Source organism: Esox lucius, chromosome 15 (assembly GCF_011004845.1).
Source record: "Esox lucius isolate fEsoLuc1 chromosome 15, fEsoLuc1.pri, whole genome shotgun sequence".
NCBI lineage: Eukaryota > Metazoa > Chordata > Actinopteri > Esociformes > Esocidae > Esox > Esox lucius.
In genome coordinates, this window is record NC_047583.1 from 28,146,832 (window position 1) to 28,166,425 (window position 19,594).

A 19,594-nucleotide genomic window follows, 5' to 3' on the forward strand; every position below is an offset into this window, starting at 1 on the left:
TGGTAATGATGCTAGGATAACCCAAGGGTGAGTAGGGGAGATGATTTTAGACTGATCAATATCACCCGCTTTGCATTATGGGTTGGATCTTAACAGGATCTTTCCTTCTGTCAGTCCACCTGGTCCGTATCAAACCCTCTGGTTCTTTTTTAGTTTCCATACGTCTCATGTCTTCGTACATCTGTCAGTATTACAGAATAGGTAAGCCTTTAGAGTGAATTTTCTTTTAACGCCGTCCATCCTATATGAATAAAGGAATGAATCAAGGTGATATATAAGCTCATTTGAGTTCTGTCTGTAGTGTCAGTCGCAGAGAGACATCCCACGGGCCTCCATGACATCACTCCATTACCGCCCTGGCTCGGCCAGAAGGAGTGCCCTAACCTTGGGGAGGTTTTCGCAGGGTTATTTGGCGTTATGAGTTACTCTGGTGAAACCCACTTAAGCCCAGTCTTGTGCTTCCTAAACAAGGACATAATCCCCTCATAAATGAAATATGAACGGGGAGATCAATGATCACTTGAGGGTTAGGGCCCTGGTTGCCTTTAATGGCTACATGCTGCTGAACCACACAGAGCTATGTCTGCCTGGATACATTACATCACAATGGACAGACGCTTGGTATAACTTGGTAGAGTTTGTTGGTTTATTTTGGAGTTTGAGAGTTTAACATTGCCATTGCAGGCTTTACCGATGACAGCGCCAATGTCCCAGATGGCACGCAATGCACGACTGAAGAAGAGTACCAAGGTAACAGCAGAATCACCCCTTATTTGACCTGTGGCACTCTATTCCAACTCCCTCAGTTCCATGTAATAGCGTGTAATAAAAGCTCAAGATCAAAGTTTGGATTTGATTCCAGACAATGTGGTCCGAACATAGCCATCTACCACCCCGTCCAACGACCGTGGTAACCTTTCAGCGCTTTATTTTTCTTATGAAATTGCTCTCCCAGAATTCAATGTTTTCATCCCCATAGATCTAGCCAGTGAATCACCATTAAATGCCCCATCAAGCTGTCAGGCAGTGGAGTGTAGGTGCAGTGTGGGTCCACTCTGCTCCCTGTAAACAAGCAACTATCCCCTCTCACCGCAGCCAGACCCGTGAATAATGGAAGGCCACATGTTTTCTATGGTTTAGGGGGATTGAAAACATTCATTCCCTGCTGTTTTTCACTAAATGTAATTCTTAACTCCAGACAGGACCTGGGCTGAACGTCGTTTCCAGTCCGGCCTGAGAACGGGGACGTGGCTTCGTAGGTTTTGGATACGGCAGAGGAAGGTGAGAGAGACGGGGAGGGGTGTGTGGGTGAAAATGGAAAGCTTTCTTAACGTTCCCTCAGACAGTCATTACCTGGATAGATGGTATGGAAGCCTTTGTTTCTGGAAGACGAGTCTTTAGAAGGTGCATTTCATGCTCGGCTGAGCACTGACACTAAAGAGGCAAGACTTTTTTTTAGACCTGACAGATTTTCTTTTATAATTTTCCCCAATTATTCCCTATTTTTATGTAGTTAAACACATTGTGGTGGTTCTTTTTGACCGGTAAAATGTCTGACTTAACTAGTCAAGACACCAGACAATTGCCCAGCAGTCCTTGCTCCTCAAGGTCAGAGAGAAAATGGAGGTGCCCAAGAAAAACAAATGCAGACCCCAGTGTGGTTGTCACACACTCGACTAGGCTTTTAACTGAGATTTCTAAAACACTTCTGAAGTCTGCCTCGTCTTTCATACAGAAATAAATTGCACTGAAGAAATACTCACACATAAATTTGGACCATATAAACTGAAGTAAAAGGTTCATTCTTCATGATTTGGAAAAACGACCTCCAGAGTTTTCTTTTAATGATATTGGGTTTGAGTGACATTCCCATTCTTTAAACGATTGCATGTCTTTGTAGTAATGTAAGGAATTTGCGAATGTGGTCTCGGATACAAAGGTATTTGAGGTTGCCAAAGGACAAGAATGGAAACAAGCCTCATGGTTATAGCTTTGGGTTCAAGATCATTTCAAGAGCTGCACTTTAGTATGCAAGCATAACTAACACAAACAATGATCGGATGCTGTACAACAACTAGTCAATGATCAGAGAAAATCACGAATGCTGCATTTAAAATACTGGAGTTACCTTCAGCTCTATGGACTAATTAGTGCTTCCCGGTTTTCGGGGGCTGATGTTGGGATGAAGGGCAATGGTTGCAGAAAAAACAGCTGGGTCTCCATGTCCTCTAGGTCCTCAAAGCTCCTTCAACAGGTTTGCAAAACTCCAAAACATACTACAAAAAAAGACTGTCAGGTATCACCAGACAAAGGCCCTGTCACCGGCAGAGTAAACACCCAAGAAGAGAACTATTTCTGGGGATCCATTATCCTACATTCCAGCCAGAATTGTGGACTTTCAGGCTAAAAGCTCAACGTATATGGCTTTGGTGAATGATGCAGTTGCAAGGCATCCAATACAAAGTTATTTCAAATATTCATAGCGAAGGATGATAAAATATTTAGAAATTTTTAAGAGGAGCTGACATTGAATAATTATTGTATTTTGGCTCATCGTTGTGTCACTTTGGATGCAAGGTAGACTTTTTGCTAACGATGGATAAAGTCTTGCAAATCTTTAGCAATTGTATGTTTCATAGAAAATGAAATAACTGATTAAGTCTTCTCTAGGTGCATAGACGTCTTTCAGGAATCATCTAAAGTAAAGTTGAAAACAGTGAAGTTGTCCTTTAACAATTGTCTCTTTTACTTAACAACGTAGCAACATCTAAAACAATTTTAAAAGGATCTTTGAAGTCGATGAGCTAACATCCAGTCCGAGCCAAGCCAGAGCACTTTCTGCCTACAGAAAAAGAATCAGAACTACTGTAATACTGGGTTTCACAAATCATTGAGTTTACATAAACAAGGAAAGTGGTGAAAGGTGATTTTTCCAGTCTATCAAGCCGGGTGAATTCACCCCATCCTGGGGGCCGTTGAACTCCATAGTCGGGCCTGAACTGTTGTTCTGGGGGTTCTGGGCCTCTAAGCCTGGGTAGGAGATGGGGAGGGCAAGGGGCAGCTGTAGGGTGACAGAGGGATGTGCGGTCATGCCGGGGTTCTTCCTGCTCTGCAGCAGCAACCCCAATGAGCTCCAGAGGCCTGATTACCGCACTGGGACCCAGCCGCAGAACGTTTTCATTAGAGAGAGGGCCAAGATCATCCAGGAACGGTTCCGGCCCATTAATACATTTGAAACGGCAAATGAAGGGGGTGGGGGGTGCAAGACAGAGGTTCTGGGGTGGGGGCGGGAGCATGGGTTATTTTGAAAGTGGAGAACCCTGAGGAACGCTGCGGAACGGACTGCCATGGGAGCCTCGGTGAATAAATGCCCCAGGATCATTTTAACCTCATTCTGTTTTCCCTTTTCGCTCCCCACTAAGATCTGCAGCCAATTTTCCTGCAATTTACGATCAATTGTTTGTGAAATCCTTGTGGATCCCACCGCTGGGAATCCATTCACAAAAGGGAGAGAGGGTGTGGAGGGTGGGGAGGATCCGGAGAGTGGATCTGGAAAAGGGTACATTAAGAGTTCTGTTTGGGCGGGGCTTTGAAACAGCAGAAACTGTATGTTACAGAGGCTTACAGGCCTGGATTCAAAACAAACATAAGTACCCTGTCTTTTTTTCTAAGGGTTTCGATTACATTTTTTAGAATGTTTGTGTCCTGCATTTCTCCATAATAGATGAGGATATAGATTGTGACATTGTAAGAGTTTAGGTTCAAAATGTGCCACCTGCAAGCATTGATTTGTGAAAACATTTGGGACATTACAGTACAGCCATATAATATTTCAAGGTTAACTGTTAATCTACCCTGGTGTTACTTTGTAAATATGATATTTCCCTTGCTTTTTGCTGCACCAAAGGTGTTTATTACCATTAACCATATTAGGCCATATGCAGACAATGTCAGAGACAAGAAACCTGTTCGGGTCAGTTTCCAGACTAGTTAATATTTCATCTTTCATATGTGGTATAATGACTGATATTGATTTCTCATCTCTTATTAATGCAGTCTGGTGCCAGAGCAAAATGCTAATCACACATCACACATCGGTCCCTTTCCACGTTCATTTCTTCAAACCAAACTTGGAAGTCTTCGTCGCATGCGCTTGGCAGCATGACTCCACCAACAGCCAGAAACTGAGCGTCTCAGCACATGTAGAATCGCTACACGTTCCGTGTCCGTAGCTCGGCGGCGGCCTCGCGCTGGTCCTAAGTACTGAACATTACTCGGGGAGCACGAAAGGAAAGACTTTACCGTCTGCTCTGAGACTTGGCAGACAGGATGGCAGGCCCTGCCAACACAGCTGTCTGGCCGGCCGGTCACTCAGCCAACGACGCTCCCCGCTTGCCTGCGTCACGGCAGCCGGGCACATCAGGACAAAAAGGTGGAAACGAACGCAAGAAAAACAGGCCGGGGTTCAGAGGCGCTTTCGGAGTGTGAGGGCTTTACACATCACCGTCGATGATAGGAGGGCGTGTGTAAAATGGGCCTTTCGTTTAATTGACCTGGCTTTTTTTTTTTCAGTGCCTTGACTGAGTCAGGAATGTACACTTTGTAGAAGTCCTACAGACCCATTACATTGCTTAAGTGTGATCTAAAGGTTGAATTTAAAGTTGTGGCATTCCAATGTGGACACTTTTCTAGAACACTTACATTCATGATAAAACTACAAACAAGGTTTTATATACACAGGGAATAAATCCCAACTCCTCCCTACCTTAACATTTTGAAAGAAAAAAGAAAGAAAAAAAATGTGAAATCAGTTCAAGTTTTGAACTGTGTAATTCAGTCAACTGTTAATAACTTGCTGGGCGCCAGGCTAGCGGAATATTTTTTGTAAGCGACAGTGGAGAAACTTTATGAGCTGACATTTCTCTTGCGCCAGGTTTTTGTTTACACTTTCATTATATCTCTACTATATTATCTGATGCCTCTGTCCCGTTTTCAATCTCGCTGCTGGATTTTAATCTCCTGACGCACTCGGCAGCGTACTCGCCTCGCCCGCCAGTGCCACAGCGGGGGGAGTCGTAGAGGGGTTATATTACAGCATATGAATCAAGGCAAAATGAAATGCACTCCAGACACTTTCAGATGGTTTTAATTTATAGTAGAGGGCTGCGGATTTAAAAAAAAGAGAAAGAAAACACAAAAAAAACATTTAATGTAATCTGATCACTTGATTCTGTGCCAGATATATGAGGAACCCGACTCCGGCTACTGCTAAATTAGAGCATATGACCTAAGGTCGTTTAGATTATACTTTAGACCTATAAACCTATATAAATGCAACTGAAAATCATAATGAGAAAATCATAATATCATATCAGTGCTATTTCTAATGCAATGCATAGTACAAGGCTTTATACTGTAGTAAAGGAGTTATGAAGTTAAAGACTGTATACACACTAATGTAATTTTAAATACGGAGGGTATAACTATCTTCATTTTCAAAGGCGTTAATAAATCCTACTGGGAAAACTAATAAATAATCTGTTCAATCACATTCACAAATGACACCAGCTATTGAGGTTTCCTTTCATGCGTCAGTGTGGATGTTCAAGGGGGATTGACTTTCTCAATGTCTTACTACTGTGGCTCGTGTCCCATTGATGTTTCAATTGTAAATATCATTTATTTCTGTCTCTTCAGAGATGAAATCAATTCATGAGCATTGGATATCTGTTGTTGGACCAAATCCATTATGGTCAATCTAGCCCAGCAGGGCATTTGATTAACACATTAAGGAGTCCACAGGCATTAACAGGGAAGGGGAGAAGAGCCTGGAGTTGTAATGCTCAAAACCACAGAAACCAGCGAAGGATTAATCCTACTTTATTATTTGATCCTAATGCCATACAGCACAGAGGGAGTTGTACACTACACTGTCAAATGAATATTATTCTCTAAAAACACAAGTTAGTCTTTAATCTTTTGCTTGGTTGAGCAGATGATGTCAACATCCACTGAATTAACATAGGACCGTAGCGTTACATCATGCTGCAATGCTAGGACACATGGAAATACATCTCTGATATTTCTTGGTATTACTCTCAGCTTTTTTCAAAGTTCTCTCTCAATTCAACTTTGACCTTAGTCCATGAAGTCAGTGTAAATATTCTATTTACTGTTAGTCAATTATATTTAAAAGTTTACCTTCCTTTTATGACTTTAAATAAAGAGGTAGTTCCCCCAAATTACAACAGAACAACAAGGCTGTTTTTGCCAGACCACGTATGTGGAGCCGGCCAAGAACAGCGAATATCTCTTACTGTGAGTGACTGACTGAGTATACTTTGTTATATAGCGTAGTGGTTAGAGAAGCGGACCTGCGAACTATAGGTCCCGAGTTCGTATCTTCTCGCATGCGAAGCAAAGTATGCATTATGAATTGTTCAGTATAGATGAAAACTTTGCTGGCAAAAACCTCCCTTGACTGTATTATAGTAAGCCTGAAATAAACAGTTTATGGTTTTATTGCGACTGTTTCTGGTGGATTTTGGAAGTCCGCATCCATGCATGCGTTTTGGGTCAGGATAGACAAACATATTTGCTGCCTACAACATACAGTAGTTATGTTAGCCTTAACTGAAACTGTATACGATTATATTGAAACTGTTTCTGGCATGGAAAAGTTCATCTTCAGTCTTGCTAGCAATTGCTCAAGTCTTATGATTATTCCTAGGAAGTTAGTAGGTACTAGTAAGCCTATTACTGGCTAATAAGCTGTTAAGACGGCCAATGGCAAAACCAATTCTGTCCATAGACTAGCGATTGTTGAAACGTGTAATGTCATGGCGTAGTGGACAGTTCCTCTCGTGTGGAAGACCTAAGTTTCGAATCTATTGAGAGCAACATCATTTATTTATTATTTCTGGTGGATTCCATGATTCTGTATCAATGTCATCCACAAATGGCCAATTAACATATAAAACGGCCAGTGGCAAAATAAGATTTGTTCAAGAGGCTATACTGACAGTCACCAAATGTATAAATCCATGATGTAGTGGTTAACGACACTGCCCTTCATATGGGCGACCCGGGTTTGAATCCCGAGAGGACAACCCTTTTTTATTGCGGGCCGGCTGAACTAGTCTTGCCTGCTTTCTTGTTTCAAAATGTTAAGCACATTTTAAATTGCCTATGTACAACATAGGTCGAAGAATCCGTGTTTCATCTGGAAATTAAATATATGATGTTCATATAAAGTACTTGCACAAATTATGTGTAATGGAATGTGTTTATTTTTAAAACTACGAACTCATCTCACATGTAAGACAACTTACATTCTTAAATTCAAAACAAATGATAGGGCTTTCATTTCATTCAGTAATTTTGATGAAATATAATGAGTGCATTGATTAAGTCATCAAAACATTAAAATCTTCTCACTTTAGTCATTGTAAAAAACACTTAATCAAAGAGCAAACAGTGTTGCAAAATGACTCTTTGAAATGCTGAATGTAATCTTGCACAAATATTATACTTTTTTCACATTAAGCAAAACTCATACTGTACACTGCCCATCACTATTGACAAAATATTTCCATAATTATAAAATAAAAAAATGTTTAGCACACACTTAGCTAATTTGCTTCAATTCTGCCTTCGCATTTGGCTGGAGTTCTTAATTATTCTTGCACTGCGAGAGAAGTCTTTCGGCATGGTAAATCCAAACCTAAGATTGTTCACCAATGATTCCATGACTTAGCTTATCCATGGCCTGAAGGAAGTTGGAATGCTTTAGATAGGATTGTCTTCTCAATTGTTAAAACACTTAATACTACCACTACTCCCATAATTGATCACTTAACCAGTTAGTTAGTATAATGTACATTATATATTTGACATTGTTTTTCCTCAGTCATAGTCAGTCATAGTTGTGAAAATTGCCACAAAAATACTGGTGATTTTAGATACTATTTAGAAATATATATATATATATATGTTTTTAAGACCAGAAAAGAACAAACATGATGTTTTTTTGATACATACTGATGGCCAAAGCCCTGTCTTTATTTACGTTCTGTTTCACCCTTCTTCTAATCTCTGGCCAACCCATTGACGTGAGACTGGCTGTGTTGGTCCACTTTTGAAGAGGATTCAGTGAACTTATGACATTGTCCTAGCAGCAGCAGCTTGTGAACATCTGTTTGTGTGTGTGGGTTGGGTGGGGGGCATTGCCCTGTCTTCTCCCCCCTGAAATCAAGTGCAGTCGGAGGCTTGAACAGGACCGTTATGGCCCATCTGCCTGCTCCCCTGCTCCGCTCAACATTCCTCCTCTCCACAGACAGAGGCCAACAGAACAGGGCAGGAAAAACCCTTTATGTCCATTACCTCTCAACCTTATCCTCCTGTCCTTGTCCCCTTAGCTTCATGACCACTAGACCGGTCTGTTGAAGAATCCATTATTTTGTTGCCATTTACCCAACAACAGACATCTGTACCTGTCACAACATCATTCTAAACTGTGATCACCAAACACCAGTCAGAATGTAAACACGTCCTCCAACATAAAGCCGAATAGTGGCTAACAGAGTTGGGCGCTACAGAGATTTGGCATGGGCACAACGTGACCACATTCTTGTTTACAATTTACTGAGTTCACTTTCATCCATGATCCCTGTCACTGCCTTGCTGTATCCACGGAGCTGTTCTCCGTTTTATATCATCTTCCAAGACACAGTTTTGCCCAACTTTCTCGAATTCAGTTAAACAAAGAAGAGACATCCATTTTCATCTCTCTCTTTACTTTTTCCACCATTGTTGAAATAGTTGCAAGGACTTGGGGTTGGCTGGTTTCTTGCAAAGCAACAGCAAAAGAAAGGTTTTTTGGATCTTGAAGAAATTATTCACGGCTCCAGTTCAGAGGAATGTGATGGGCTGTGACAGTGTGCTGCTCTGCAAGTCCCTGCTAGCTGGGTATGCCTTGGTTCTGCCGCCTCTAAGACACCATTAGTGCTCAGAACTACCAGGGAACCAACTGCTCCTCCTCGTCAGAATCGTCACACTCTGAGAGGAACAGAGCAACCGATAATGTTTCTGAAATTTAAGAGCCAAGTTTGCTTTTCAAGACTTGTCAAAGTACTCTGAGAGACTATTTAAAATCTGTAGCTCCTTTTGACTACATCATTGACTACCTTTATGTGAGCTCCCACTTGTACCACCAGTTTCCAAAGAAGTTGTGACACTGTGTTAAGTGTAAAGAAAAACAAAATGCAATGATGTGCAAATCATTTATACCCTATATTCAATGGAAAATAGTACAAAGACAATATACCAAATGTTGCAACTGAGATATGTTATTGTTTCTTGAAAAATATATGCCTACTTTGAATTTAATGGCGGCAATATGTATGAAAAAAGCTAGGACAGGGGCAACAAAAGACTGGAAATGTTGTGTAATGCTAAAAAAACCTGGTGCAACAACTCACAACTAATTAGGTTAATTGGCAACAGGTCAGTAACATGATAGGGTATAAAAGGGCATCCCAGAGAGGATGAAGTAAAGATGGGGAGGGGTTCACCACTCTGTGAAAACTGTGCAGGCAAATAGTGCAACAATTTAAGAATAACGTTTGTCAATGTAAAATTGCAAAATGTTTGGGGATCTCAACATCTACGGTATGTAATATCATTAAATGATTCAGAAAATTCTGAGAAATCTCTGTAGTCAAGGGACAAGGCCGAAAAAAACAATATTGGATGGCCGTGATCTTTGGGACCTCAGACGGCACTGCATTACAAACAGACGCAATTCTGTAGTGAACGTCAATGCATGCTAAGAAACACTTCAGAAAACCATTGTCTGGGAATGAAATTATTTTTAGAAATCATGGACGCCACATCCTCCATACTAAAGAGGAGAGGGACCTTCCAGCTTGTTATCAGCGCACAGTTCAGATTCCTGCATCAATGATGGTATGGGGGTGCATTGGTGCACATGGCATGGGTGACTTGCATATCTATGAATGCAGCATTAATTCTGAACAATATATACAGGTTTTGGAGCAACATTTGCTGCCATCCAGGTTATGTCTTTCTCAGGGAAGGCCTTGCTTTTTTCAGCAAGACAATATCAAACTACATTCTGCACATGTTACAACGGCATGGGTCCATAGGAAAAGAGACATTTCACTTCCAAAGTACAGCAATTGGTTGCCTCAGTTCCCAAACGCTTACAGAGTATTGTTAAAAGAAGAGGTGGTGCAACACTGTGGAAAACATGCCCCTGTCCCAACTTCTTGTGTTGCTTGCATTAAAATTCAAAATGGCATGCATTTTTCCAAAAACAATAACATTTCTCAGTTTCAACATTTGATATGTTGTATTTGTACTATTTTCAATTGAATATAGGGATACGGCATTTACATATCTTTGCATTCTGCTTTTGTTAGAATTTTATGCACTGTCCCAACTTTTTTGGAAACAGAGTTGTAGTTGAAGGTGTTTAATTTAATATTTTTTGTGTTGCTACATGACTCCATTCAGCATTGGCCATCATATAGGAAGGCTTTTGATTTGATTAGTCCTCCTGGTTGTGTTGCAGATTAAGACAATACCTGACGATTCCAGCTGCTAACCACTGATAACCACCCCCCAAACCCCCCTCCACCTGGTTGTCCCTGTCCTTGTCCATCTGGTCATGCTTCTGACCTGGATTAGGTTTAATAGACTCTGGACACAACCCAAATGCATTTACTAATTATTACAACTTGTATTCTTAAAATGTTCACCCGTCACAGTCAAAAGAGGACTGGTCACCCCTCCGAGCCTGGTTCCTCTCTAGGTTTCTTCCTAACTTTCTGCCCCTCTTAGGGAGTTTTTCTAGCCACTGTGCTTCAACATTGTTGTTGCTTGCTCCTTGGGGTTTCAGGCTCAGCGTTTTGTAAAAGCACTTTGTGACAACTGCTGATGTAAAAAGGGCTTTAGAAATACATTTGATTGATTGATTGATTAGAATTAGAGTCGGGCTGGAAACAAACATCTAGAAAATAATTCATTTCAATAGGAATGGGGTCCAGTATCATGCAAACATACTAATAGAAATGTATTCATGTGTTAATAGTCCATTAATCAATTTAAATATTAATTACAATAATTCCAATAACGAAGCCAGAGTTTATTTTGCAAATATGTATGCTTCATTAAGCGACATCAATAAAGAAATGAACAAAGGTTGCTTCTACATACTTGATGCAAATATTCTAAATAAAAATAATTATGAAAATAGTTTGATTACTGTTGTTGGTGATATCCTGAGTTGTGTTTTCCTGATAGATGAATAACTGGTATTTATGTATTCAGAGATGAAGACCGGGAGCTCCTTACTCCTTTTTGGTCAAATACCATGAGAGTGACACATGCTCTTTAACGCCCACATCAGAAGAGATGTTGGTACAGGCTTACCCGGGTTACCCCTAATGACCCTCCTCTTTGCTCTCATGCATGTATTGAGATATATGTGCCTTTGTACCTTTTGCCTATTATCCACCCCAAACTAGGCCTCAAGCTATCCAGACAAGCCTGGGTGTTGCATTTCTGTACAGCCCCAGACCAAGGCTCTCAGACCAAGGGTTCAAACGATAGGAGCCTGTAAATTATTGAGCAAAGCTTGCTTGGAGGATTGTGTAAATTACCCCAGTTACATATGCACAGATTTTTCAACTCTTTCAGCCTGAAGCGGGGTCTACTCCAAAGGAAAAAGAAATAGTGACATCCATCAGACATTCTCCATGACTGAACATGTTTATGTCTGAACAAAAATATTTACGTCTGGACAATGCACTCCACACATCCATAAGCCAGGGATTTTCTTTCTCTCTTTCTCAACAAAAGTCAGCCAATCAGGTCAAAATAAAGCATAGCTAGAACTGAATCTTAATATGTTCCAAGTCTAGCCTTTTCTGACCTTCACTTGCCAGTTGTGGCCTCTTGTACTCTCCAGCTGTTATCCCTCGACAGGTGCTCATTGATCCACTTTAACATGCTGTTGTTGTCTGCAAACTGGGTATAGAATGGAATGTGGTGCAACCACCATTCTAGGGATAGCAGGATGCATTTTACAAGCTGACCACTCAGCTGGGTGTCAACTCTGATAGGATAGTCAGTGTCAAAAACAAGGCCGCTATCCAGCTGATGATGGAAAGAGCTGGGACTATTCCTGTCTACAACCTTTCAATTGCCTTAGCCCTGACATTATACCCCCGAAACACAAGGGTTCGGGCTATTTCCAGTCCCAAAAAATTATTTTTGTCTATTGAAAATCAAACTTTAATGGGAACATCCGGCACTCTGTTTGAGATCCACTACCTTGTTATTGTTTAGGGTAATTCAACCAGAGTGGAAGACAATTATCGAAGATGACAGACACCCGTATTTACAGCCTCTTATAGCTGTTCTATGCCTTGCATCATAGCATAGCAGCAGCTCTAACAGGGCCCAAATGTGCCAGTATAATCATGTTGATAGGAACAGTGACAGACAAATGCCCATCAAATCCTCTGGGGATCAGACACAGACTAGGATAAAAGACACGGAGAAACCCTCAACCCCATTCCTGCACGCCTCCATTCCTCTATACTTTCAGTTCAAGCCCTCACATCAGAGAGCCACCTAAAAACCCATCTGTTCAAAAGCCCCCCCAATCCACTCGTAGCCCTATTTTTCAATATGTCGTCAATCGAATTCCTCTTTAACAGCCAGCAGTACCATGAAAAAGGATACATTATCAAAACATTGCACTTTCACTCAATAAAACCGATATGTACTTATGCACAGCTATGCAAGATGAACAAGAAATTTGCCTCAAAATAAACATGGGTTTTAAACAAGTAGTTCATTAAATTCTACCAAACTTAAAATAAATTACACTAACACTCAAATGGAACAATTTCATTAACATGATTAGGTGTTCTATGAAATATTTCATACTTGCTCACGTCCCATTATGCGAATAGATGTTAAACATCAAGTTCAAGACAGGGGCAAGTTCTACTCTCCTTCCTTTTGTTGTCCATCCAGCAAAACCTTGCGATCCAGCCGGTAAACCTGCAGACTTTGACATGCAGATCAAAAAGGTACTGAGGACTGATGACAGCTGTCACACGTTTTGCTGTTGAAAAAATAAAAAATAAAAGAAGAAGCAACTTTAACACTTATTCTGAAGACACTGTGATTTTTTGGGGGGGTAGTGTGGTGCAGAAATCTGATACTCAGCATAAAAAGTGAAGGATGAAGAAGAAATAAATAAGGCTGGTGAGTGACCACTTGAAACACTCCTGCGCTGTGGGGTATGCCTCCTTTGTTTAGATGCTAATATGATGCTGTGATAGCAACACCGAATGAAGGGGTCCTCCAGTGCCTTTGATTCAGATTATCCATCCCTGCATCTTTTTCCTTCATTGGCACAACAAGGCAGAATCCCTCAGAGAGTCAACGAGGCCCTTTTGTTGCAGGCTGACCTTCAGGCACTGAAGCTGAGGAGCCATTAACATAAGCATATGGTTGATGCGTACCATAGCTGGTGCTTGTTTGCGTGCATAAGAAATGATGACGCAGCTCGAGTATGATCTGCCCTAACGCTATAGAAGTCCTCTCAAAGGGATAGCGGCATGTCTTTTAAAACATCAGGAGATATAGCTGCATACATAAAAGACAGAAATATGGTGCCACTTTACATTGATGCACAGTTTTGTGTCTACTGAGGGGTCATTCTCATTTCACTTTTAAAGTTTTAAAGTTTTAGTGTACAACTAGCCACACATAATCTATGCATCTTGCTGCCTTGAAATTAAATAAAGCCAATGCATTAAAAATGATAGGTTGCTACTATGGGAGTAGGCCGCATCATGTTGTGGGGATACTTTGTACCACATGAGTAGAATCAATGATTTTCATTCTGAAAGCCAATATGTGCACAGAAACAACATCCAGCCATTTCTTTACTCCTCATTCTTCCAGTTAGTAAGGCCTTTGAGGACTCAGAATACATGAGTCATGTGACTTCACAGGGTCAGCGTTAAGGGTAACACTGTGGTCCATGTTTCTTCGGGTGCGTAGGAGAACTTTAGCGAGACTCCAGGCAGGAAATGGACAGGAGGGGATCAAAATGAGTGATGGGGAGGAGGAGGTCAAAAGAAAAAAAGAAATCCTCAGAAAACACAAAACCAAGAGCTAGAGGCTTCTTGGGTTTCATTTTAATAGTGCAGGGCAATTTTTCTCCCTTTGCACTAAGCACTGGCTGGCCATTAGGGCCTCTCTGTAGAATGTGTAAACCTCCTGCTATTAAAACCACAATTTGCACTGTCAGCTCCTATAAGCCAAATCTATGGCTGCCCCACAACCTCCCTCCACCCTCCTCTCCTTTCTTCAACTCAGGGCCTTTTTTCTCATTTTGTAGCAACTTTCAGGCCACAATAACCATCATCAGTTAGCTGCAGCAGCTCCATTACACTTCCACTGCTCTGCTCTGCTCTCCACAGCCCCAGTCCTGCATTAAGCTAATATTATCTATTCCCAGAGTGGTTCGGCCCCTCGCAACACCCCATCAATTATTAATCTCCCATGCAGCTCACAGCTAATGTTTGCTTTGAATTATTTAAACACATCTTCATTTATCAATAAACATAACTGTTAAACAAAGAATGCTGATGAGGAGCATGAATAATACTGTAAAAAGTTGATTAGATTATTTGTAAAGCGTTTCTTTGATTTATCGACGCAATATTTGTTGCTAATGTTAAGGGAAGATGAAAGACAGGACGGTATCAATACTTTTTTTTTCATTGTTTGTGTGACTGCTCCATTAAAGGCCACTTTCACTGTTTTACAACTTGGCTATAAATGGTTCCTCTCCCTGAAAGTAGTCTCGAAGCTACGAGAAACTACTATTTGTAATGGCTGTTTTAGGACACATGAATTACAATTTTTCTTGACTCTATTCTTAGAGTAGTAGGGAGAAGAATCATTTACCTTAAGCTTTAAAATAGGGAAATGTACCTTTAAATCTATTTCACTATTATTTGTTGCACTGTATCATTATTTAAGCACCATTTGTGTTTTTCATTGGCAGACTTAATGTGAAGATATAATTAGTATAATTGCTTAATGCAACCTAATTGTACTTTATTTTCATGTTGTCATGTCTCCTGCTAATGCTTAAGATTGCATCACTTTGCTCTTCATAATTGGTATTTTTGTTTTCCCTATGGAGATGACCTTAGAGATGGACATAAGAATCAGGTTGGAGAAAATGCATTCTCAGTGCTCTTCTGGCTACAGCCGACTGGGTGGGAGTATGAACTTTATTGCCATATCCTTCTTGATAACCCAAACTAAAGTCCCACCTATCTGACTACACTGAAACAGTGGTTTCCTTCACTGGTGCTCTAATACTCATAGACTCTAATAAAGGCAAATATGAAGACAACTGTTCTCTTTCTCTATGAGTGTAGCCTAACAGCCATTTTATAATACTATCTATAGTAGCAGTACAGGTCTATTAGGCATTAGTGTTGTTGTAAGGAGTATTATAACTACAGTAGCAGTATAAGGTTTATTATGGGCAAGTAATGTGATATCCCCATGCCTCTGCATTTTGCTTCATGTTGCTTCTCATCTGATCTGTATATTTATTACTATGTACTCCTCTCATTATTTCGCTAACACACACAAGTCCGTAGGCAATTAATATTTCAGAGTTTGAGCAGATTTTCCGGATTCAGCCTTTCCTTCTAACATATTAAATAAGTTTGCAGTCATATGCCAGTGAAGCCAATTACGCACCTAGTTCCACACTGTCTGTCTGCACTCAACAGTCAATGTTGAGGACACACATTACTCATTTCTCTTCTAGCCAAATGTTCATCTCTCCTGTGTAAATGAATTGATTATTGCCGTAGTGTCTAGAGAAAGAAATCACAATCCTCTCCACTGAAGCAGTGTTGTTGAAAGCCCCAACATATTAGCCCACAGTCCCCAAGGGTGCTATTACTGGTAAATCCACCCGCGGTGAGAGAACGCAAAATAAACCCAGTACCTCTGAGATGTCCAACCTGTAAAAGGAGAAACGAACACAAATGAACAGACCAGTCCACTGGGCCCTGCACTGAAACCGAGGTCTTATCCCGCTACGGCACTTTGACAAATGGGAGAAAACAGCCAAATGTCACAGCTATCCCAATGCAAATACATTTGGAGTATTATGAATTACCAGCAGAGGCAGGAATAACACAAAGCCCTGCAGGTTGAGAAGAAGCCCAGCTTGGGGTTAGGGGCAAGAGATGCCTTGTGTTGGTAAGTTGGGGCTGTTGCTCTCACTAACAGGCTGACAGATTTCACCTAGGCAATCTGTGCCACTTCAACTGTGGAATGCAGGGAATGTTCTCGTCCCAGGAGCCATGGCGAAGGAGGGGGTTGGTCTTGAAAGACGAACTCTAATAATTGCAGCTTTTAAACACGCAGCAGCACAGGGTTTAACTGAGGGGCATTGGCCCTGTTCAGAAAGGGGACACTCGTATCCCGTCCACCTGTTCTTGTTTTAGGGCGGGGGGCAGGAGAGATTAAACCAGATTATTTAAAACTCGAAACACATAGGGTTTAAAAATAAAACGACGCCAGAGCTTATTGACACCTCCCATCTCACAAGGACGTGCTTTGCTTCCGTTTCACACATTTCCCGCCCGTCACCGCCGCCGCATGCATCCCCACCCGTCTCTCCACAGTGTTGGCTAAACAAGGCGGAACCGTCGGCGGCGTGGCTAAGCCGCCAGCTCCTGACAGAATGCTGAATGAGTGATTTAAGGTTTCAAGTGAGCAGCTTTCACAGGTAATTAACCTGCTGATGGGTGTGAACGCAGAAAGACGGCGAGCCGACGGAGAGGTGAAAACCTCCCCCCACGCACTCACCAATTCAAGTTGAGACAGCATGTACGGTTATGACATCAGGGCTAAGAGCACTAGCATATGGGTTTCTGTCAAAATATGAGTGCAGCGTCTCAACGTCGGGCGTGAACCGTATACGGGTCCGCTTGGACAACCATGAGGATTTGAGGAGATGTGGGTGAAGACCAACTGGAAGATGTGGCGATGTTCTATTGCATGGCGTCTTCATGTTTCTTCCGCGCTGGGATGCACGGCAGAACTGGAGGGCTACTCAGGGCAAAATAAATGCAAGCCGTTGTAACAGTCAGTGAAGACATTTGGGAGACATCTTATTTTGATTACTTTGTGGCCTAAAACAAAATCTCCTAAGAGTAATTACGAAAGCCTGGAACCAGAATAAAATCCCCATTCATATCTGCATGAATAATTCTGGAAGTCTATGCCATAACCGGCTTAGCTCTACCCCCAGCAAGACATCCCACCTCTGGGAGTGCCTAAACACCACAGACTACTTCACCCCGTGAAACGTTCAGGAAGTTAGCTGTTCAGCCGCATTTAAATATGAGCTAATCATTCCCGCTGTAAATTTCCCTGACGCCCGGCGTTCACACTGGGAGGTCAGGGACTGTGGGTATACGTGCTGCGGATTTGCTTTGGGCTGTAGAGTAAACGGCACGCACGCACACACACCCACACACACACACCAACACACTCACATGCTTCCCAAAGCAGCCCCATTAGCAGTCATCAATGCTCTCCTCTCGCAGGCTCCCCAGGTCTCCACGGTAACCTGATCCGCGGCATGCCAAAAGCCGGGTCCTCACCTGTTAGCTAAACGTCACCCATCTGTGTTTGTCTTTGGTTTGCCACCCAGGCGGAAACACACAGAACAGACAGCGAGGAGTATTGGAATGATTCATGTCCTGATAATTACACACAGTGTCCTCTCATAGATGCCAGCTGACATGGTTGGACCTGAAGAGTGTGTCTTGACAAACAACACTGGTTTGCCTACCGATAGACTGCAGGGATACAGTTTCCCTATGAATACATATGTACTAGTTATCAAAAAAATACAAAAGGTTAGGCTACAGTAGGGGCAATTCATCAAGGGGCACAATGGATCTTTTGATGTTTATTTGGCAGTAATGTTATGGTATATTCTTTGCTGCTAATTCATGGCAAGCTGGAGGCTTTTTTTATAAAGAATCCCACAGAGAGAGAAATCATTAGAGAAACCAAATAAGAATATGTACATCATTATTGACTCTGAGCCTTTGTTAACCGCTCTCATCACTGCATGGTAATTGTCTTATGAGCATTTTGAGGTTGTTGGGGATGACATTTTCGTTAGATTGTCTTTCTCTTCATGTTTTTTCTCATCCAGATGGAAACAATGCTTTTTTTTTGTTGCTTCCTGTCCACATTCAATGACACCAGACTAGGCGTACGCCAACAACAAAGTGCTGTGGGAAAACGTTACACAAGACATTGGAGGAGACCTTTCTCACCTTGCCAAAACTACATGGTCAGGTTTAAGGCCATACATTACAGCTTGACAACAACTGTCAAATGTGGAATACTCCTAAAGGAAGTCTGTATAAAAGCCTTGTGTGTATTATTATTATTTTTTTTTACGGAGGTCAATCAAATGTGCATATAGAGTGTAGCATGAAGTGAATTCCGTCCCACTAATGTACAAGACTCAGCGATGCAGCCTCCTCCCTGGGCTCTCTGGGACGCATTTAGGACATGCATGAGGAAAACAATGCTGGGTGTATTACCAGAAAAGATAAATCTATCTCATTAATCCTTTCTTCTCCTGGGCTAGGAGGCACATCTAAGGGGACATGCAGCAGCAGCATTGTAAACTCGGATCTTTCACACAGATGGGCAGAGAGGAGAGAAGGAAGAGGGGACTGAGGAAAGGATGAAGGGAGGAGGGAGGAGCCCAGTGTCAATCTGTGCGTCATTAGACAGTGCAGACACTACAAGGGGAAGAAGAGGATTACCAGGATGCAGCGTTCACTACAAAATGATCAATGATGTCTTTGTCTCTTCATAAAAAAAAAAAGAAAACCCTGATGCTTTCTCTTTCCCTCTTTGAAGCTGTGCGTTAAAATGTCTGCTGCTAGAGGAACTGGTGAAAAAGGAGTGCCTGTGTATGCTTACTGAGGCTGATGCATAAGTTAACTTGATATATAAGCCTCAAGCTTTGGCTACAGTAATTTTCTGCTTTTCTTAACTTCAGTTCGCTAAATTCCGTTGAGTGTTTTAAATGCATAGTTGAAATGTCAAATCACAAGATTAAGTTTTGATCTCCTCAGTTTGTGGTTATCTGTCCCACATCTCCCTGGTTCTGCTCCTACCTCTTCACCATGCAACACACATTAGCGCTAGTAAATTCCATTGATTTTGGTCCCAAAAAAATGCAATTGATTCCGACCATGCGAAATGGTCAGGCAGTTCATAAAACAGCTAAAGAGGTCATAATGGTTTTATCAGCCTGTAGAGTCCCATGGAAAGCTTTAGGGGTTTGTGAAAGTAAGAGTGGGAGCAGTGCATCACGAAAAAAAGGGCATTTTCTTGGTTCATTTATACAGTGACAGCTTGTCTTTCCTCTGCCTCTTCTGAAATATTCCTGGGTTAAAATGACGGCCCCCTC

The 19,594-nt window shown here is 41.6% G+C and overlaps 1 long non-coding RNA gene across 2 annotated transcripts; it reads left to right on the forward strand.

Moving 5' to 3' along the window:
* The first annotated feature begins 690 nt into the window (after positions 1-690).
* LOC105015497 lies at positions 691-18,847 on the forward strand. 2 transcript variants are annotated; one of them, XR_828375.3, is made up of 3 exons: positions 691-750; positions 1,199-1,281; positions 18,761-18,847. It is a non-coding gene; the product is annotated as an uncharacterized LOC105015497 (long non-coding RNA). The 2 variants fall into 2 exon arrangements; XR_828376.3 differs by lacking the exon at positions 18,761-18,847 and adding an exon at positions 4,057-4,498.
* Positions 18,848-19,594: the final 747 nt, after the last annotated feature.